Source organism: Ranitomeya imitator, chromosome 4, assembly GCF_032444005.1.
Source record: "Ranitomeya imitator isolate aRanImi1 chromosome 4, aRanImi1.pri, whole genome shotgun sequence".
Taxonomy (NCBI): domain Eukaryota; kingdom Metazoa; phylum Chordata; class Amphibia; order Anura; family Dendrobatidae; genus Ranitomeya; species Ranitomeya imitator.
The window spans coordinates 196,798,180-196,818,274 of NC_091285.1; the positions used below are offsets into that span (position 1 = coordinate 196,798,180).

Genomic DNA, 20,095 nt, shown 5'->3' on the forward strand with positions numbered 1-20,095 from the left:
CGCACAATAGAAGAACGCGGGGACCGGTCAAGAGCACAGGAAATGACTGGTGGGAGGAGTCACAGGGCAGGGGTGGGAGGAGTCACAGGGCAGGGAGTGGGAGGAGTGTCGCCCAGAAGTGCTTCCGGGGCAGCAGTATTGTGGTTTGCCATAGTTACATGGCGGCTGCGGTTGCTATGGAGATAAGGCGCCTGCCTGTGAGTGACAGTGGCGTTCGCTGGAGTCACAAGTGGCAGCGAAGAGGGACCAGGAGGTCGCGAGCTGTGGAATGCGCGGGAACTGCTCTCTGCGGACACGATAGGCTCTAGGGTGATGCTTCTCTGTATTTATAAGGGGCCCCTCTATAACTCCGGGTACGTGACATGGGGGGCGCCCAGCCTGCGCACAGTGCAGCTTTCTGGTGTGTGCACCGGGGTCTTCAGTCACAAGCCACAGATGCCCCCACTGCGGCCCCCACCTCGGGCTCAGCAGCGAATGACGGAGCTAAACGTCAAATGTCAGCATTGAGCACAGTAACCTACACGCAGTACTGATTACAATGACACCTGGTGATGAAATCCGTCTTGTGGTTTAATCTTTATTTCCAGTTTTCAGTTAATGATCTGCTCGTGCTCAGGGGCAGCCTGTGGGGTCTTCATGTGGTGCTCTGATTAGGTATTCATCTCTATGGCTCCTGACAGGTCTCTGATCCCTCACTGACCTGCCCCCTAGTTTACATAATCAATATATGGTGTGAAAGAAAAAGTATTTGTCAGGCAGGTTGGTACGGCTGAGCCTGATCTGTAGCATGATGCCGGGGACAATATACATGTTTTCATTTTAATTAGACATATAGTTTTATTTAAGCCCCAGCACTATTTTGTTTGAAAAAAAAATCTTAAAACTATATCAACTATATGTCTAAATAAAACAAAAATATGCAGGGAAGGGTCAGTGACCTGTCAGAAGCCATACAGATGAAGAGTGTTGTGAATTCTGCTCTTGGGTTCCCTCCAGTGGTTGTAGGTGGGAATGCAGTTGTCTCTGAGTCACAGTCCTGGCCAGGTGTATCTGCTGATTACAATTCTGACTGGGATATTTAGGTGTGCAGGATCCTTTAGCCCTTGCCAGTTGTCAATGTTTCTTGTGAAGTGTTGGATCACTTTCTGGCTTCTCCTGCTTGCTGCCAAATTCAGCAAAGATAAGTGTTTGGTTTTTGTATCTCTGGCACACTGCTGTGTGCTTATTTCAGTTTTATTCCTGCTCTGATTGTAGGATTCACTGGAGTTGCAGATTTACACTCCTACATCTTTTAGTTAGATGTAGGAAGTTTTTTGTATATTCTGCTGTGGATGATTTTGAAGGGTTTTAATACTGACCGCACAGAACTCTGTCCTATCTAGCTAGAGTGGCCTCCTATGCTAAATCCTGTTTTTCTGCCTGTGTATGTTTTTTTTCTCTCCGACTCACCGCCAATATTTGTGGGGGCTGTCTATCCTTTGGGGATTTTCTCTGAGGCAAGATAGTATTCCAATTTCCATCTTTAGTGGTATTTAGTCCTCCGGCTGTGACGAGGTGTCTAGGTGTGTTAGGTACACTCCACGGCTACTTCTAGTTGCAGTGTTAAGTTCAGGATTGCGGTCAGTATAGTGGACACCTTCTCCAGTGAAAGTTCTCATGCAGCTCCAAGGTCACCGGATCATAACAGAAGAGCCCCGGAAGTACTTCTGGGCGACACTGCCCTGTGACTCCTCCCACTCCCTGCCCTGTGACTCCTGCTCCCTGCCCAGTGACTCCTCCCTGCCCTGTGACTCCTCCCACTTCCTGCCCTGTGACTCCTCCCACCAGTCGTTTCCCATGCTCTTTCTAACCGATCCCCGCGTTCACCTATTGTGTGGAGAATGCCCGGCATGTCAGCCAATCACAGTGAAACACGCTCCTAGCGCACAGCTCCGTACATGAGGGAAGCCTATTGGCCAGCAGTGACAGTGACACGCTGTGCGAGGAAGGAGTTAATTGGCTGGTTAATGTGACCTGTCAGAAGCCATACTGATGAACACCTAATCTGAGCACCATATGAAGACCCCTCACAGGCCGCCCCGAAGCACGGGCATATCATTAACTGAAACTTCAGGTTAAAGAACAACCACAAGACGGATTTCATCAACCAAGGTATCATTGTAATCAGTATAACGGTGCTGACCTGACATTGTCTGTAGGATACTGAGCACAATCCTACTGACAAGTTCCCTTTAATTGCTCCAGTGCATATCAAATTATGGGGTCCAGTTTCACATATTAACCCTTGTGTACCTGTCAAATTTGCAGCAAATACAAATATTTAATTTTTACCACTAAAATGTCATATTTCCACCACCCTATGTGCTGCCCGATATGTTGTCAGAAATTCCGGTTAGGCCACACGTCAGGGCTGAGAAGTGAGGAGCGCTATTTGGCTTTTGGATCACAGATTTTGCTACAATACTTCAAGGGCGACATTTGCGGAGCCCCAAAGGTGCCAGAACAGCAGAAAACCCCCAGAGTGACCCCATTGTAGAAACTGCACCTCTCAATGAATTCATCTACGGCTGCAGCAGCTTTATTCTCTGGAGAATTGCAAATATGGCAGTTTAGTGCCCGTACATTGTGCCCCCCATACATTGTGCCCAGCCTGTGATTCTGGTTATACGTGTCCCTTAAATTGCTAAGTGTTCTCTTCCCACTACAATAACGCCAAACATGTGGCCTCTTACTGTGGTTTAGGCACCGTGGAGCTCAGCAGGGATATTTGGATTTGGGAGCGCAGAATTCACTGAATTTTATTCGAGGGGTCGGAGCCGTGTCTCTTCCAGAGTCTTTGTTCCATCAGTAATGTTGGAACCCTCTATAGTTCCAGTGACAGATAACAGACCTGAGTGAGTGTTTTTTTTTTTTTTTTGAGGGCCAACTTAATTTTTTTATTGGTAAAATATAAGGGCTGGGATCACTTTCTTGTGTTCTACGCTGAACACTTACATCAGGGTTTCCTTGTAAATCCCCCAAAATGCGATTCAGACGAAAACTCCCAACGGAGGTGACCTCACCTATTGTGAATGGTAGATCCATCAGTATATAGCAGTGATTCCCGTCATTTTAATCTTAATGACTATTTTTTTATTTGTTTTTCTTTCTAAAGATAATGATATTGAAAGGAAAAAAATGCATACATTAAAAAAAGGATATGTGCAACACATAAACCTGATTTAACCCCTTCCCGACCTTTGACGCATACGCTGCGTCATGAAAGTCGGTGCCATTCCGACCCATGACGCAGCATATGCGTCATGGAATGATCGCGTCCCTGCAGATCGGGTGAAAGGGTTAACTCCCATTTCACCCGATCTGCAGGGACAGGGGGAGTGGTAGTTTAGCCCAGGGGGGGTGGCTTCACCCCCTCGTGGCTACGATCGCTCTGATTGGCTGTTGAAAGTGAAACTGCCAATCAGAGCGATTTGTAATATTTCACCTAAAAAAATGGTGAAATATTACAATCCAGCCATGGCCGATGCTGCAATATCATCGGCCATGGCTGGACACACTAATGTGCACCCACCCCACTCCTCCGATCTCCCCCCAGCCCCCCGATCTGTGGTCCGCTCTCCTCGGTCCTGTGCTCCGCTCCCCCGTCCTCCTGCCCGCTCCCCCCGTGCTCCAATCACACCCCCCGTGCTCTAATCAAACCCCCCCGCACTCCGATCACCCCCCCCGCACAGCGATCACCCCCCCCGCACAGCGATCCCCCCCCCGTGCTCCGATCCGCCTGCCCGCACAGCGTTCCCCCAGTCCGTGCTCCAATCCACCCCCCCCCCGTGTTCCGATCCACCCCCCCCGTGCTCCGACGCCCCCCCCGTGGTCCCCCCCCACCCCATCATACTTACCGATCCAGCCGGGGTCCCGTCCGTCTTCTGCCTGGGCGCCGTCATCTTCCAAAATGGCGGGCGCATGTGCAGTGCGCCCGCCGAATCTGCCGGCCGGCAGATTCGTTCCAGAGTGAATTTTGATCACTGAGATATAATCTATCTCAGTGATCAAAATAAAAAAAAAAGTAAATGACACCATCCCCTTTGTCACCCCCATAGGTAGGGACAATAAATTTTTTTTTTTTTTTTTTTCCACTAAGGTTGGGGTAAGAACTAGGGGTAGGGTTAGGGGTAGGGTTAGGGGTAGGGTTAGGGTTAGGGGTAGGGTTAGGGGTAGGGTTAGGGGTAGGGTTAGGGGTAGGGGTAGGGGTAGGGTTAGGGGTAGGGTTAGGGTTTCGGTATGTGCACACGTATTCTGGTCCTCTGCGGATTTTTCCGCTGCGGATTTGATAAATCCGCAGTGCTAAACCGCTGCGGATTTATGGCGGATTTACCATGTTTTTTCTGCGCATTTCAATGCGGTTTTACAACTGCGATTTTCTATTTGAGCAGTTGTAAAACCGCTGCGGAATCCGCAGAAAGAAGCGACATGCTGCGGAATGTAAACCGCTGCGTTTCCGTGCAGTTTTTCTGCAGCATGTGTACAGCGATTTTTGTTTCCCGTAGGTTTGCATTGAACTGTAAACTCATGGGAAAATGCTGCGGATCCGCAGCGTTTTCCGCAGCGTGTGCACATACCTTTAGAATTAGGCTATGTGCACACGGTGCGGATTTGGCTGCGGATTGGCCGCTGCGGATTCGCCACTGCGGATTCGCAGCAGTGTTCCATCAGGTTTACAGTACCATGTAAACATATGGAAAACCAAATCCGCTGTGCCCATGTTGCGGAAAATACCGCGCGGAAACGCTGCGTTGTATTTCCCGCAGCATGTCAATTCTTTGTGCGGATTCCGCAGCGTTTTACACCTGTTCCTCAATAGGAATCCGCAGGTGAAATCCGGACAAAAAACACTGGAAATCCGCGGTAAATCCGCGGTAAATCCGCAGGTAAAACGCAGTGCCTTTTACCCGCGGATTTTTCAAAAATGGTGCGGAAATATCTCACACGAATCCACAACGGGGGCACATAGCCTTAGGGCTAGGGTTGGGTTGGAATTAGGGTTGTGGTTAGGGTTAGGGGTGTGTTGGGGTTACGGGTGTGTTGGGGTTAGGGTTGTGATTAGGGTTACGGCTACAGTTGGGATAAGGGTTAGGGGTGTGTTGGAGTTAGAATTGAGGGGTTTCCACTGTTTAGGATCATCAGGGGTCTCCAAACGCAACATGGCGCCACCATTGATTCCAGCCAATCTTGTATTCAAAAAGTCAAATGGTGCTCCCTCACTTCCGAGCCCCGACGTGTGCCCAAACAGTGGTTCACCCCCACATATGGGGTACCAGCATACTCAGGACAAACTGCGCAACAATTACTGGGGTCCAATTTCTACTGTTACCCTTGAGAAAATAAAAAATTGCTTGCTAAAACATCATTTTTGAGGAAAGAAAAATGATTTTTTATTTTCACGGCTCTGCGTTGTAAACGTCTGTGAAGCACTTGGGGGTTCAAAGTGCTCACCACATATCTAGATAAGTTCCTTGGGGGGTCTAGTTTCCAAAATGGGGTCACTTGTGTGGGGTTTCTACTGTTTAGGCACACCAGGGGCTCTGCAAACGCAACGTGACGCCCGCAGACCATTCCATCAAAGTCTGCATTTCAAAAGTCACTACTTCCCTTCTGAGCCCCGACGTGTGCCCAAACAGTGGTTTACCCTCACACATGGGGTATCAGCTTACTCAGGAGAAACTGGACAACAACTTTTGGGGTCCAATTTCTCCTGTAACCCTTAGGAAAATAAAAAATTCTGGGCTAAAAAATTATTTTTGAGTAAAGAAAACGTATTTATTATTTTCACGGCTCTGTGTTATAAACTTCTGTAAAGCACTTGGGGGTTGAAAGTGCTCACCACATATCTAGATAAGTTCCTTTCGGGGTCTAGTTTCCAAAATGGGGTCACTTGTGGGGGGTTTCTACTGTTTAGCAACATCAGGGGCTCTGCAAACGCAACGTGACGCCCGAAGAGCATTCCATCAAAGTCTGCATTTCATAACGTCACTTCTTCACTTCCGAGCCCCAACATGTGCCTAAACAGTGGTTTACCCCCACATATTGGGTATCAGCGTACTCAGGAGAAACTGGACAACAACTTTTGGGGTCAAATTTCTCCTGTTACCCTTGGGAAAATAAAAAATTGCGGGCTAAAAAATCATTTTTGAGAAAAGATTTTTTTTTTTTTTCATGGCTCTGCGTTATAAACTTCTGTGAAGCACTTGAGGGTTAAAAGTGCTCACCACACATCTAGATTAGTTCCTTTGGGGGTCTAGTTTCCAAAATGGGGTCATTTGTGGGGGATCTCTAATGTTTAGGCACACAGGGGCTCTCCAAACGCGACATGGTGTCCGCTAATGATTGGAGCTAATTTTCCATTTAAAAAGCCAAATGGCGTGCCTTCCCTTCGGAGCCCTCCCGTGCGCCCAAACAGTGGTTTACCCCCACATATGGGGTATCAGCATACTCAGGACAAACTGGACAACAACATTTGTGGTCCAATTTCTCCTATTACCATTGGCAAAATAGGAAATTCCAGGCTAAAAAATCATTTTTGAGAAAAGAAAAATTATTTTTTATTTTCATGGCCCTGCATTATAAACTTCTGTGAAGCACTTGGGGGTTTAAAGTGCTCAGTATGCATCTAGATAAGTTCCTTGGGGGGTCTAGTTTCCAAAATGGGGTCACTTGTGGGGGAGCTCCATTGCATAGGCACACAGGGGCTCTCCAAATGCGACATGGTGTCCGCTAACAAATGGAGCTAATTCTCCATTCAAAAAGTCAAAAGGCGCGCCTTCCCTTCCGAGCCCTGCCGTGTGCCCAAACAGTGGTTTACCCCCACATATGAGGTATCGGCGTACTCGGGAGAAATTGCTCAACAAATTTTAGGATCCATTTTATCCTATTGCCCATGTGAAAATGAAAAAATTGAGGCGAAAAGAAATTTTTTGTGAAAAAAAAAGCACTTTTTCATTTTTACGGAACAATTTGTGAAGCACCTGAGGGTTTAAAGTGCTCACTAGGCATCTAGATAAGTTCCTTGGGGGGTCCAGTTTCCAAAATGGGGTCACTTGTGGGGGAGCTCCAATGTTTAAGCACACAGGGTCTCTCCAAACGCGACATGGTGTCCGCTAACGATGGAGATAATTTTTCATTCAAAAAGTCAAATGGCGCTCCTTCCCTTCCGAGCCTTACCATGTGCCCAAACAGTGGTTTACCCCCACATGTGAGGTATCGGTGTGCTCAGGAGAAATTGCCAAACAAATTTTAGGATCCATTTTATCCTGTTGTCCATGTGAAAATGAAAAAATTGAGGCTAAAAGAATTTTTTTTGTGAAAAAATAGTACTTTTTCATTTTTACGGATCAATTTGTGAAGCAGCTGGGGGTTTAAAGCGCTCACTATGCATCTAGATAAGTTCCTTGGGGCGTCTAGTTTCCAAAATGGGGTCACTTGTGGGGGAGCTCCAATTTTTAGGCACACGGGGGCTCTCCAAACTTGACATGGTGTCCGCTAAAGAGTGCAGCCAATTTTTCATTCAAAAAGTCAAATGGCGCTCCTTCCCTTCCAAGCCCTGCCGTGTGCCCAAACAGTGGTTTACCCCCACATATGAGGTATCAGCGTACTCAGGACAAATTGGACAACAACTTTCGTGGTTCAGTTTCTCCTTTTACCATTGGGAAAATACAAAAATTGTTGCTGAAAAATCATTTTTGTGACTAAAAAGTTAAATGTTCATTTTTTCCTTCCATGTTGCTTCTGCTGCTGTGAAGCACCTGAAGGGTTAATAAACTTCTTGAATGTGGTTTTGAGCACCTTGAGGGGTGCATTTTTTAGAATGGTGTCACTTTTGGGTATTTTCAGCCATATAGACCTCTCAAACTGACTTCAAATGTGAGGTGGTCCCTAAAAAAAATGGTTTTGTAAATTTCGTTGTAAAAATGAGAAATCGCTGGTCAAATTTTAACCCTTATAACTTCCTAGCAAAAAAAAATTTTGTTTCCAAAATTGTGCTGATGTAAAGTAAACATGTGGGAAATGTTATTTATTAACTATTTTGTGTCACATACCTCTCTGGTTTAACAGAATAAAAATTCAAAATGTGAATATTGCGAAATTTTCAAAATTTTCGCCAAATTTCCGTTTTTATCACAAATAAACACAGAATTTATTGACCTAAATTTACCACTAACATGAAGCCCAATATGTCACGAAAAAACAATCTCAGAACCGCTAGGATCCATTGAAGCGTTCCTGAGTTATTACCTCATAAAGGGACACTGGTCAGAATTGCAAAAAACGGCAAGGTCTTTAAGGTCAAAATAGGCTGGGTCATGAAGGGGTTAAGCAGTAGGTCATTTTCTGATAACACGGTCCCTCAGCCAGTTTTTCTCTAATTGTGGTACCCACTTTTACACCACATATTTCCTTTGCCATCACACCGTCCAGGAGCACAGGGTGGTCCCCTTTTCCATTAACCTACGTGATTACTGCCTCTTGGCTATCGATCACAAATAGCAGCCCAGCTCTTCCCAAATATTCCCCGCACACTTACATTGTTACATAGTTATTACATAGTTATTAAGGTTGAAGGAAGACTATATGTCCATCTAGTTCAACCCATAGCCTAACCTAACATGCCCTAACATGTTGATCCAGAGGAAGGCAAAAAAAACCCATGTGGCAAAGAGTAAGCTCCACATTGGGGAAAAAAATTCCTTCCCGACTCCACATACGGCAATCAGTTCCCTGGATCAACGCCCTATCAAGGAATCTAGTGTATATACCCTGTAACATTATACTTTTCCAGAAAGGTATCCAGTCCCCTCTTAAATTTAAGTAATGAATCACTCATTACAACATCATACGGCAGAGAGTTCCATAGTCTCACTGCTCTTACAGTAAAGAATCCGCGTCTGTTATTATGCTTAAACCTTTTTTCCTCCAACCGCAGAGGATGCCCCCTTGTCCCTGTTTCAGGTCTATGATTAAAAAGATCATCAGAAAGGTCTTTGTACTGTCCCCTCATATATTTATACATTAAAATAAGATCACCCCTTAGTCTTCGTTTTTCCAAACTAAATAGCCCCAAGTGTAATAACCTATCTTGGTATTGCAGACCCCCCAGTCCTCTAATAACCTTGGTCGCTCTTCTCTGCACCCGCTCCAGTTCAGCTATGTCTTTCTTAAACACCGGAGACCAGAACTGTGCACAGTATTCTAAGTGTGGTCGAACTAGTGACTTATATAGAGGTAAAATTATATTCTCCTCATGAGCATCTATGCCTCTTTTAATGCATCCCATTATTTTATTTGCCTTTGTAGCAGCTGCCTGACACTGGCCACTGAATATGAGTTTGTCATCCACCCATACACCCAGGTCCTTTTCATTGACGGTTTTGCCCAGAGTTTTAGAATTAAGCACATAATTATACATCTTATTACTTCTACCCAAGTGCATGACCTTACATTTATCCCCATTAAAGCTCATTTGCCATTTATCTACTCTGAATGCCCCCTACAAGGTCATTAATAAATATGTTAAAAAGAAGAGGGCCCAATACTGACCCCTGTGGTACCCCACTGCTAACCTCTACCCAGTCCGAGTGTGCTCCATTAATAATCACCCTTTGTTTCCTATCCCTGAGCCAGCTCTCAACCCACTTGCACATATTTTCCCCTATCCCCATTATTCTCATTTTATGTATCAACCTTTTGTGTGGCACCGTATCAAAAGCTTTTGAAAAGTCCATATACACTACGTCCACTGGGTTCCCTTGGTCCAATCCGGAACTTACCTCTTCATAGAAACTGATCAAATTAGTCTGACATGAACGGTCCCTAGTAAACCCGTGCTGATACTGGGTCATGAGGTTATTCCTCTTCAGATACTCCAGTATAGCGTCCCTTAGAATGCCCTCCAGGATTTTACCCACAGTAGAGGTTAAGCTTACTGGCCTATAATTTCCGAGTTCAGTTTTTGTTCCCTTTTTGAATATTGGCACCACATTTGCTATACGCCAGTCCTGTGGCACAGACCCTGTTATTATGGACACTTTAAAGATTAAAAATAATGGTCTATCAATGACTGTACTTAATTCCTGCAGTACTCGAGGGTGTATCCCATCCGGGCCCGGAGATTTGTCAATTTAGTGATTTTTAGACGCCGCCGCACTTCCTGCTGGGTTAAGCAGGTGACATTTAATTGGGAATTTTTATCACTAGACATTTTGTCTGCCATGGGATTTTCTTGTGTAAATACTGATGAAAAAAAGTCATTTAGCATATTGGCTTTTTCCTCATCCTCATCCACCATCTCACCCAGACTATTTTTAAGGGGGCCAACACTATCATTTTTTAGTTTCTTACTATTTATGTAGTTAAAGAATATTTTAGGATTATTTTTACTCTCTCTGGCAATGAGTCTCTCTGTCTCAATCTTTGCTGCCTTGATTTGCTTTTTACAGAATTTATTTAATTTTCTGTATTTATTTAATGCCTCCTCACTACCTACTTCCTTTAATTCTCTAAATGCTTTCTTTTTGTCACTTATTGCGCCCCTTACAGCTCTATTTAGCCATATTGGTTTCCTCCTATTTCTAGTATGTTTATTCCCATACGGTATATACTGTGCACAGGTCCTATCCAGGATGCTAATAAACGTCTCCCATTTTCTTTGTGTATTTTTGTGTCTCAGGATATCGTCCCAGTTAATTGCACCAAGATCCTCTCTCATCCGTTGGAAATTTGCCCTCCTGAAGTTTAGTGTCCTTGTAACCCCTCTACTACACATCTTTTTAAAGGATACATGAAAACTTATTATTTTGTGATCGCTATTTCCCAAGTGACCCCCAACCCTTATATTTGATATGCGGTCTGGCCTGTTGGTTAATATTAGGTCTAGCAGTGCCCCCTTTCTTGTTGGGTCCTGAACCAGTTGTGAAAGGTAATTGTCTCTCATAGTTGTCAAAAACCGATTACCTTTGCTGGAACTGCAGGTTTCTGTTCCCCAATCTATTTCAGGGTAGTTGAAGTCCCCCATAATAATGACTTCTCCTTGAGTCGCAGCTTCATCTATTTGCTTTACGAGGATATTCTCCATTGCTTCCATTATTTTTGGAGATTTATAACAAACCCCTAATTTATTATTTTTTCCCCCTCCCCTTATCTCCACCCACAGGGATTCTACATTTTCATTAAATTCACCTATATTATCGCGCAGGATTGGTTTTAAGGACGATTTTACATACAGACACACCCCTCCCCCTCGCTTATCTGTACGGTCATTTCTGAACAGACTATAGCCCTGCAAGTTAACAGCCCAGTCATGGCTCTCATCCAGCCACGTTTCAGATATCCCCACCATGTCATAATTATGCTCCAACAACATTAGTTCTAATTCGTCCATTTTGTTGGCGAGGCTTCTGGCATTAGTATACATGCACTTTATGTTCCTCTCTGTACTTCTATTTCTTAAATTATTAACTGTTCTGACCCCACCCCCCATGCCACCGCCACCCCCAACTTCCTTATTTGTGCCCAGGTCTCTATCTGCAGTATCTTCCCCTCCTATAAAATGAATACCCTCCCCCCAGTCCCTAGTTTAAACACTCCTCCAACCTTCTAGCCATTCTCTCCCCCAGCACAGCTGCACCCTCCCCATTGAGGTGCAGCCCGTCCCTAGCGTAGAGCCTGTAGCCAACTGAGAAGTCGGCCCAGTTCTGCAGGAACCCAAACCCCTCTTTCCTACACCAATTCTTGAGCCACTTATTAACCTCCCTAATCTCCCGTTGCCTCTCTGGCGTGGCACGTGGTACCGGCAGTATTTCAGAAAATACCACGTTGGAGGTCCTTGCTTTCAGCTTTCAGCCTAATTCCCTGAAATCATCTTTAAGGACCTTCCACCTACCTCTAACTTTGTCATTAGTGCCAATGTGCACCATGACCGCTGGGTCCTCACCAGCCCGTCCCAATAATATGTCCACCCGATCAGCGATGTGTCGGACTCGAGCGCCAGGTAGGCAGCACACCGTTCGACGATCCCTGTCTTTGTCACAGATTGCCCTATCTGTTCCCCTAATAATTGAGTCGCCCACTACCAGCACCTGTCTGGCCTGCCCTGCTCTCCTATTTCCCTCCTTACTGGAGCAGTCACTCCTCCGGCTTTCAGAGGACATGCCTGGCTGCAGCAGTGCTACCCCTGTACTGTCACCCCCCTCATCTGCCAACTTAGCAAACTTATTGGGGTGTGCCAGATCAGGACTAGCCTCCCTGGCACTCTTCCCTCTACCCCGCTTCCTAACTCACCCAGCTTGCTACTTCATTGTCCTGCAGCTCCATCCCACCATCCCCCCCCTCATCTGTCCCATTGAGCGTCTGCTCCGTGAGCAGAAGACTCCTCTCCATATTGTCTATGGATCTCAGTGTTGCCAGCTGCACATTTAGAGTCAGAATCTGGGTTTCCAAATGCACAACGTGCTCACATCTCGCACAGCAGTATGCACCCTCGATCGGCTGCTCAAGGACTGCATACATGTGGCAAGACGTGCACTGGATGGCATTAACAAGAGTGGAGCACATTTCCTAATGGGGATTGCACCAGACAGAACAGTTCAATTAAAAAAAAATAATAAATAAATACAAAGTATTAATAAAAATCAGACAGCAATTCAGTAATTCCTCCCTTGGAAACTCCCTGACTCCAAAGTCACTGAATCACAAGTCACACTTACCGCCGTCCACACTTACACTCAGGCCACACTCAGCTCGCTCACACTCGCTAGGCTGAAGATTTATAGATTTTTTGTTTTCTAGTTCCCCTCAACAGCAATCCACCTTGCTGTTCAAATGCACTTCCAAAAAGGACTTGAGCCCCAAACAGCTGCCCCTTATAAAGCCTTAACTATGAGCCCCCACCCTAAGTTAACCCTTATGAATATAGCTACCCCCAATTCAGCAACTCACACCAATTCACACAGGTTTTTGTTAACCCCTTCCCGACCTTTGACGCCACGTAGGCGTCATGAAAGTCGGTGTCAATCCGACCCATGATGCCTATGTGGCGTCATGGAAAGATCGCGTCCCTGCAGATCCGGTGAAAGGGTTAACTCCCATTTCACCCGATCTGCAGGGACAGGGGGAGTGGTAGTTTAGCCCAGGGGGGGGTGGCTTCACCCCCTCGTGGCTACGATCGCTCTGATTGGCTGTTGAAAGTGAAACTGCCAATCAGAGCGATTTGTAATATTTCACCTATTATAACGGGTGAAATATTACAATCCAGCCATGGCCGATGCTGCAATATCATCGGCCATGGCTGGAAATACTAATGTGCCCCCACCCCACCGATCGCCCCCCCAGCCCCCCGATCTGTCCGGTACACTGCTCCGGCTCCCCTCTGTCCTGTGCTCCGCTCCCCCCCGTGCTCTTGTCCGCTCCCCCCGTGCTTCAATCACCCCCCCCCCGTGCTCTGACCACCCCCCCTGCACTCCGATCCACCCCCCTCCGTGCTCCGTTCCACCCCCCTGTGCTCCGTTCCACCCCCCCGTGCTCCGTTCTACCCCCCCGTGCTCCGTTCCACCCCTCCCGCGCTCCGATTCACCCCCCCTTGCTCCGATCCCCCCCCCCCCCCGTGCTCCCCCCCCACCCTATCATATTTACCGATCCTGCCGGGGTCCGTTCGTCTTTTCCCCGGGCGCCGCCATCTTCCAAAATGGCGGGCGCATGCGCAGTGCGCCCGCCGAATCTGCCGGCCGGCAGATTCGTTCCAAAGTGCATTTTGATCACTGAGATATAACCTATCTCAGTGATCAAAATAAAAAATATAATAAATGACCCCCCCCCCCTTTGTCACCCCCATAGGTAGGGACAATAAAAAAAATAATAATTTTTTTTTCCACTAATGTTAGAATAGGGTTAGGGGTAGGGTTAGGGGTAGGGTTAGGGGTAGGGTTAGGGGTAGGGTTAGGGCTAGGGGTAGGGTTAGGGTTTCGGTATGTGCACACGTATTCTGGTCCTCTGCGGATTTTTCCGCTGCCTATTTGATAAATCCGCAGTGCTAAACCGCTGCGGATTTACCGCGGTTTTTCTGCGCCTTTCACTGCGGTTTTACAACTGCGATTTTCTATTGGAGCAGTTGTAAAACGGCTGCGGAATCCGCACAAAGAAGTGACATGCTGCGGAATGTAAACCCCTGCGTTTCCGTGCAGTTTTTCCGCAGCATGTGTACAGCGATTTTTGTTTCCCATAGGTTTACATTGAACTGTAAACTCATGGGAAACTGCTGCGGATCCGCAGCGTTTTCCGCAGCGTGTGCACATACCTTTAGAATTAGGCTATGTGCACACGGTGCGGATTTGGCTGCGGATCCGCAGTGGATTGGCCGCTGCGGATTCGCAGCAGTGTTCCATCAGGTTTACAGTACCATGTAAACATATGGAAACCAAATCCGCTGTGCCCATGGTGCGGAAAATACCGCGCGGAAACGCTGCGTTGTATTTTCCGCAGCATGTCAATTCTTTGTGCGGATTCCGCAGCGTTTTACACCTGTTCCTCAATAAGAATCCGCAGGTGAAATCCGCACAAAAAACACTGGAAATCCGCGGAAAATCCGCAGGTAAAACGCAGTGCCTTTTACCTGCGGATTTTTAAAAAATGATGCTGAAAAATCTCACACGAATCCGCAACGTGGGCACATAACCTTAGGGTTAGGGTTGGAATTAGGGTTGTGGTTAGGGGTGTGTTGTGGTTAGGGTTGTGATTAGGGTTATGGCTACAGTTGGGATTAGGGTTAGGGGTGTGTTGGGGTTAGGGTTAGGGCTGTGATTAGGGTTATGGCTACAGTTGGGATTAGGGTTGTGGTTAGGGTTAGGGGTGTGTTGGGGTTAGGGTTGTGATTAGGGTTATGGCTACAGTTGGGATTAGGGTTAGGGGTGTGTTGGGGTTAGGGTTAGGGCTGTGATTAGGGTTATGGCTACAGTTGGAATTAGGGTTGTGGTTAGGGTTAGGGGTGTGTTGGGGTTAGGGTTGTGATTAGGGTTATGGCTACAGTTGGTATTAGGGTTAGGGGTGTGTTGGGGTTAGTGTTGGAGGTAGAATTGAGGGGTTACCACTGTTTAGGCACATCAGGGGTCTCCAAACGCAACATGGCGCCACCATTGATTCCAGCCAATCTCGTATTCAAAAAGTCAAATGGTGCTCCCTCAATTCCGAGCCCCGACGTGTGCCCAAACAGTGGTTTACCCCCACATATGGGGTACCAGCATACTCAGGATAAACTGCGCAACAATTACTGGGGTCCAATTTCTCCTGTTACCCTTGTGAAAATAAAAAAATGCTTGCTGAAACATCATTTTTGAGGAAAGAAAAATGATTTATTATTTTCACGGCTCTACGTTGTAAACGTCTGTGAAGCACTTGGGGGTTCAAAGTGCTCACCACATATCTAGATAAGTTCCTTGGGGGGTCTAGTTTCTAAAATGGGGTCACTTGTGGGGGGTTTCTACTGTTTAGGCACACCAGGGGCTCTGCAAACGCAACGTGACGCCCGCAGACCATTCCATCAAAGTCTGCATTTCAAAAGTCACTACTTCCCTTCTGAGCCCCGACGTGTGCCCAAACAGTGGTTTACCTCCACACATGGGGTATCAGCGTACTCAGGAGAAACTGAACAACAACTTTTGGGGTCCAATTTCTCCTGTAACCCTTGGGAAAATAAAAAATTCTGGGCTAAATAATTATTTTTGAGGAAAGAAAACGTATTTATTATTTTCACGGCTCTGCATTATATACTTCTATGAAGCACTTGGGGGTTCAAAGTGCTCACCACACATCTAGATAAGTTCCTTTCAGGGTCTAGTTTCCAAAATGGGGTCACTTGTGGGGGGTTTCTACTCTTTAGCCACATCAGGGGCTCTGCAAACTCAACGTGACGCCCGCAGAGCATTCCATCAAAGTCTGCATTTCAAAACGTCACTACTTCAATTCCGAGCCCCGGCATGTGCCCAAACAGTAGTTTACCCCCACATATGGGGTATCACCGTACTCAGGAGAAACTGGACAACAAATATTGGGGTCAAATTTCTCCTGTTATCCTTGGGAAAATAAAAAATTGCAGGCTAAAAGATCATTTTTGAGAAAATAATTTTTTTTTTTATTTTCATGGCTCTGCGTTATAAACTTCTGTGAAGCACTTGGGGGTTCAAAGTCCTCACCACACATCTAGATTAGTTCCTTTGGTGGACTAGTTTCCATTTCTGGGGGATCTCCAATGTTTAGGCACACAGGGGCTCTCCAAACGTGACATGGTGTCCGCTAATGATTGGAGCTAATTTTCCATTTAAAAAGCCAAATGGCGTGCCTTCCCTTCCGAGCCCTGCCGTGCGCCCAAACAGTGGTTTACCTCCACATATGGGGTATCAGCGTACTCAGGACAAACTGGACAACAACATTTGGGGTCCAATTTCTCCTATTACCCTTGGCAAAATAGGAAATTCCAGGCTAAAAATCATTTTTGAGGAAAGAAAAATTAGTTTTTATTTTCATGGCTCTGCGTTATAAACTTCTGTGAAGCACCTGGGGGTTTAAAGTGCTCAATATGCATCTAGATAAGTTCCTTGGGGGGTCTAGTTTCCAAAATGGGGTCACTTGTGGGGGAGCTCCAATGTTTAGGCACACAGGGGCTCTCCAAACGCGACATGGTGTCCGCTAACAATTGGAGCTAATTTTTCATTCAAAAAGTCAAATGGCGCTCCTTCCCTTCCGAGCCTTACCATGTGCCCAAACAGTGGTTTACCCCCACATATGAGGTATCAGTGTACTCAGGAGAAATTGCCCAACAAATTTTAGGATCCATTTTATCTTGTTGCCCATGTGAAAATGAAAAAATTCAGGCTAAAAGAATTTTTTTGTGAAAAAAAAGTACTTTTTCATTTTTACGGATCAATTTGTGAAGCACCTGGGGGTTCAAAGTGCTCACTATGCATCTAGATAAGTTCCCTGGGGCGTCTAGTTTCCAAAATGGGGTCACTTGTGGGGGAGCTCCAATTTTTAGGCACACGGGGGCTCTCCAAACGTGACATGGTGTCCGCTAAAGAGTGCAGCCAATTTTTCATTCAAAAAGTCAAATGGCGCTCCTTCCCTTCCAAGCCCTGCCGTGCGCCCAAACAGTGGTTTACCCCCACATATGAGGTATCAGCGTACTCAGGACAAATTGGACAACAACTTACGTGGTTCAGTTTCTCCTTTTACCATTGGGAAAATAAAAAAATTGTTGCTAAAAGAATTTTTGTGACTAAAAAGTTAAATGTTCATTTTTTCCTTCCATGTTGCTTCTGCTGCTGTGAAGCACCTGAAGGGTTAATAAACTTCTGGAATGTGGTTTTGAGTATCTTGAGGGGTGCAGTTTTTAGAATGGTGTCACTTTTGGGTATTTTCAGCCATATAGACCCCTCAAACTGACTTCAAATGTGAGGTGGTCCCTAAAAAAATGGTTTTGTAAATTTCGTTGTAAAAATGCGAAATCGCTGGTCAAATTTTAACCCTTATAACTTCCTAGCAAAAAAAAATTTGGTTCCAAAATTGTGCTGATGTAAAGTAAACATGTGGGAAATGTTATTTATTAACTACTAGATGGCAGCCCGATTCTAAAGAATCGGGAGTCTAGAATCCATATATACTTTATTTATTCAAATGTAAGAATAATACAATTAATAAATAATAGTAAGAAAGAACAAAAATAATAGGCAGTATATGGAGAAAACACCAAACAAAAGTTCAAAATTGGTGTGAAAATGTCACTGAACCACTTCACAACTAAATATATATAGTTTTGGTAAATGGTATTATCATTTTTTTGACGAAATTCGGCAGGAGCTTGAAGAGCAACGTCACTGGGCCCGCCTCCACGCAGTAGAAACTTGCTGTGAGGTAAAAATTCAAAAATCACACCAAAATGGCGGGCGGAGTGTGTCACAGTACGGCACGTTTCTGATTGGTCGCTCGCAGCAGGCGGCAACCAATCAGACACTGGACACTGTTGACGTCACTTATCTCCAGACATTAGCTCCGGACATTAGCTCCGGACATTAGCTCCGGACAAAGCCACGGAAGTTGGCACAAATTGCAGGAAGTAGTATTCTAGGCAATTATATATTAGATTTTGTGTCACATAACTCTCTGGTTTAACAGAATAAAAATTCAAAATGTGAAAATTGCGAAATTTTCAAAATTTTCGCCAAATTTCCGTTTTTATCACAAATAAACGCATAATTTATTGACCTAAATTTACCACTAACATGAAGCCCAATATGTCACGAAAAAACAATCTCAGAACCGCTAGGATCCATTGAAGCGTTCCTGAGTTATTACCTCATAAAGGGACACTGGTCAGAATTGCAAAAAACGGCCAGGTCATTAAGGTCAAAATAGGCTGGGTCATGAAGGGGTTAAAGGCTTTCCAAATACCTCTTCACTGAATCACAAGTCACACTTACCGCCGTCCACACTTACGCTCAGGCCACACTCAGCTCGCTCACACTCGCTAGGCTGAAGATTTATAGATTTTTTTTTCTCCCTCAACAGCAATCCACCTTGCTGTTCAAATGCACTTCCAAAAAGGACTTGAGCCCCAAACAGCTGCCCCTTATAAAGCCTTAACTATAAGCCCCCACCCTAAGTTAACCCTTATGAATATAGCTACCCCCAATTCAGCAACTCACACCAGTTCACACAGGTATTTGTTAAAGGCTTTCCAAATACCTCTTCACTGAATCACAAGTCACACTTACCGCCGTCCACACTTACGCTCAGGCCACACTCAGCTCGCTCACACTCGCTAGGCTGAAGATTTATAGATTTTTTTTTCTCCCTCAACAGCAATCCACCTTGCTGTTCAAATGCACTTCCAAAAAGGACTTGAGCCCCAAACAGCTGCCCCTTATAAAGCCTTAACTATAAGCCCCCACCCTAAGTTAACCCTTATGAATATAGCTACCCCCAATTCAGCAACTCACACCAGTTCACACAGGTATTTGTTAAAGGCTTTCCAAATACCTCTTCACTGAATCACAAGTCACACTTACCGCCGTCCACACTTACGCTCAGGCCACACTCAGCTCGCTCACACTCGCTCTGCTGAAGATTTATAGATTTTTTTTTTTTTCTAGTTCCCCTCAACAGCAATCAACCTTGCTGTTCAAATGCACTTCCAAAAACTAATGCACTTCTCTCCCAAAACTAAAGCAACTAATGAGGTTCGTTGTTTTGGTAAAAAATTCTAAATTATATAAAAAGTTACTATTACCCATATTGTTCAGTGCCTAAATATCAAGTAGTCCCTTTCACCCTTCAGCTCTGCTTCTTTATATCTTAGAGAAACCCAAAAAGAAATGGACACTAGAGCTAATAAAATGTTAGAAAATGTATTGAAAATATTCTAAAAGTTACATTCAAACAACCATAACAAATTTTATAATGTCAAATTATAGTTATGATTTCACATATATTTATGTTCATTTTTATATGCATACATTTACACTCATATGCACTTTTTGCACTTTATGCATCCATATTTCATTGTCAAGGTTTCATTTATATTTCCATGCACTTTTACTTGCATACAAGCATATTGCTATGCATTTCTTATATGCACTTTGTTTACCTACAGTACAGACCAAAAGTTTGGACACACCTTCCCATTTAAAGGGAACCTGTCACCCCGTTTTTTCAGATTGAGATATAAATACTGTTAAATAGGGCCTGCGCTGTGCGTTACAATAGTGTATGTAGTGTACCCTGATTCCCCACCTATGCTGAGAAATACATTACCAAAGTTGCCGTTTTCGCCTGTCAATCAGGCTGGTCTGGTCAGGTGGGCGTGGTGACATCGCTCTTTTCTTCCCCAGCTTTCCGTTGGTGGCGTAGTGGTGTGCGCATGTCGCAGTGACGAATCCACTGCACGCACGTGAAGAAGCAGCGCGCGATCTGCGCTATTACCCCCTGTCATCGGTGGGGGCGGCCATCTTCCTGGGGCCGCGCGTGCGCAGATGGAGTGCTCTGCTGCACGGGGCTTCAGGAAAAT

General features: G+C 45.4%; 1 protein-coding gene across 5 annotated transcripts in view; it reads left to right on the forward strand.

The window, feature by feature from the left end:
- The first annotated feature begins 79 nt into the window (after window positions 1-79).
- Window positions 80-20,095, forward strand: part of LOC138675751 (tetratricopeptide repeat protein 41-like) — a 119,291-nt gene continuing 99,275 nt past the window's right edge. Inside the window, exon 1 of one of the 5 annotated variants that reach the window (XM_069764247.1) lies at window positions 80-309. The gene's annotated coding sequence lies outside the window, so the exon portion shown is untranslated. Of the gene's footprint in view, window positions 354-2,093; window positions 2,152-20,095 lie in introns of those variants that run through there. The other 4 variants (XM_069764248.1, XM_069764249.1, XM_069764250.1 and 1 more) reach the window with 4 other exon arrangements.